Genomic DNA, 2598 nt, shown 5'->3' with positions numbered 1-2598 from the left:
TTGAAGGGGTTGATACAATATTAGCCCAGAATAAACTCATGCACCATTGACGTGGTGGAAATTGGCGAGTATGAATCCCAGGTCGTCTCCCAACGAGTTGCAGAAAGGTGTGCTATTTTATTAATCAGATGTTTTCTAAAATGGTTTGAGTTGATAAACAGAAAATTAAATCAGAGAAATTATGTAATTTTAATAAAAATATTGACTGGGAGTAAATTAGTTGGAAGCCCTATTCTTGTTGGAGTACTCTCAAGATTAATTGATAATTGAAGATTATTCTGCTTAGTTATCCCTTACTAGGTAGAGGAAAGTCAAGCAAGTTGGAAAGCTATTTCTATTCACAAGTTCCAATCCTCCCCCTTGGAAGGGATTAGTGTCAGTGACTAGAGGACAATCCAACAATAAACCCAATTACAATTTTTCTCTTGAGCATTCCAACTCAAGCTCCTCCTTTCAATCAACCCCCAATCAAGTTATGGAACTACTCGCTCATTATGAATGTAAACTTCACAACATAAGAAAGGGAATTAAAGAAAGATATGATAAATAATAATCAAAAAGATCAATTAAAAATAAAAGTAGTTCTTGTATTAATAAATTCTAAAAATAATCCAATAGTAATTCTGAATAAATTGAAGACATGGAAGAGTAAGAGACAAGTAAGGAAACAAACTAGAATGATGAAGTTCTGACGGAGGTAATAACTCTTCTCAATATCCCAATCCAAAAAGCAATAAAATCAAAATCCTAAGAACTATGAATGTGTAGAAAAAAAAACCTAGAGGAGGAGTAAAATCAGATCTAAAAACTAAAATTATGCAATGAATGTTGTGTTTTGTCTCTGCATGTTCCCTGGCTTTAATCTGCTTTCGTCGGCCGAGAACTGGGTCAAAACACGGCTCAATTTCGCCCCCAGCGAATTCTGCAGAATCTGCAAATCGCGCACGTCACGCGATCGCGTCATCCACGCGTTCACGTCATCCAGCGTCCTGCCTTGCCACGCGTGCGCGTCGTCCATGCCTTCGCGTCAGTTGTGCAGTTTCCAATCCGCGCGGTCGCGTGAGCCATGCGTCCGCATCACTGCAATTTCCTCTATGTCGTGCGGTCGCGTGAGCCATGCGTCCGCGTCACTTCTCGCTGGTCATCTCCTTAATTTCTTGTGTTCCTTCCATTTTTGCAAGCTTCCTTTCTAATCTCCAAGTCATTCATGCCCTATAAAGCCTGAAATACTCAACACACAAATCACGGTATTGAATGGAATAAAGGAGAATTAAAATACAAAGTTAAAAGTCTGTAGGAAGCAAGTTTTGAACCATAAAGTATTTTTAGGAATGGATTATAAATGCATGCTTATTTAATGAATAAGTGGGTAAAGATTTGATAAAACCACACAATTAAACACTATGTAAACCATAAAATAATGGTTTATCAACCATCAACTTCAACAGCAAATTGAAACAATGTCAAAGAGGATGGATGGACTACAACTTGCAGCAGAGAGCACAACTAATCAACCACCAGTGGTGTGGGGACAGCAAGAGGGAAGCTATGAAGAGCAAAAGCCTGAACAAGTACAGTACATGCACAATCAAGGCTCTGGAAAAAATGATTTCCACGGAGACACTTACAACTCATGTTGGAGAAACCACCCCAATCTAAAATGGGGAGAAAACCAGAACCAGCAACCTTGGCAAAGAAACTCAATCCAAAATAACTTCCGCAACACAAACCACCAAAACCACCAAAACACTAACCAAAATCCATACGAAAACAACAAAACAATCAACCTCAATCCAACTTCTATCCACCCAATAACCCATCAACTAACAAAAACAACTTTCACTCCCCATCCACATCCCACACTCAACCAACAGCACCCCAAGAGTCCTAAAGGATCTCCAATTTGGAGATGATGATGGAGAAAATGATCAAACATCAAGAATTAGCAAACAAGAACCATGAAGCTTCATTAAGGAATTTCGAGAGACAAATTGGACAATTGTCCAAGCAAACAGCAATTAAAAGGCCAACCAATGCACTGCCAAGTGACACTATTCCCAACCTCAAGGAAGAATGCAAGGCCATTCAAATTAGGAGTGGAAGGACATTGGAGAATAACAAAGAAGTGATGCGGGTGGACACTGTCTCTCAACAAATTTCCTTCGGCAAGTGTACCGAATTTGTCGTCAAGTAAAAGCTCACAATAGAGTGAGGTCGAATCCCACAGGGATTGATTGATCAAGCAACTTTAATTAGAAGAATGTTCTAGTTGAGCAAATCCAGAATTTGGGTTAAGAGTTGCAGAAAATAAAATAGCGAGAATGTAAATAACAAAGAAATAAATGCTAGAATTAAAAGATTGTAAGTAAATGACTGAAAGTAAACTGCAGAATTGTAAATGGGAATGGGGAATTTGCTCATAAAAGTAAATGGCAGAAATTAAAGAGAATAGGTAAGATCAGAGATGGGAAGTTCATTGGGCTCAGGAGATGTTGCAATTCTCCGGATCAAGTTCATTTTCATCTCTTCCTCAATCAATGCACTCATTGAACTCCTTGGCAATCTTAATTGATTGAATTACAAATTCAATCTCTCAAA

Source organism: Arachis ipaensis, chromosome B10 (assembly GCF_000816755.2).
Source record: "Arachis ipaensis cultivar K30076 chromosome B10, Araip1.1, whole genome shotgun sequence".
Taxonomy (NCBI): Eukaryota; Viridiplantae; Streptophyta; class Magnoliopsida; order Fabales; family Fabaceae; genus Arachis; species Arachis ipaensis.
Note: the sequence above shows the minus strand (reverse complement) of the source record.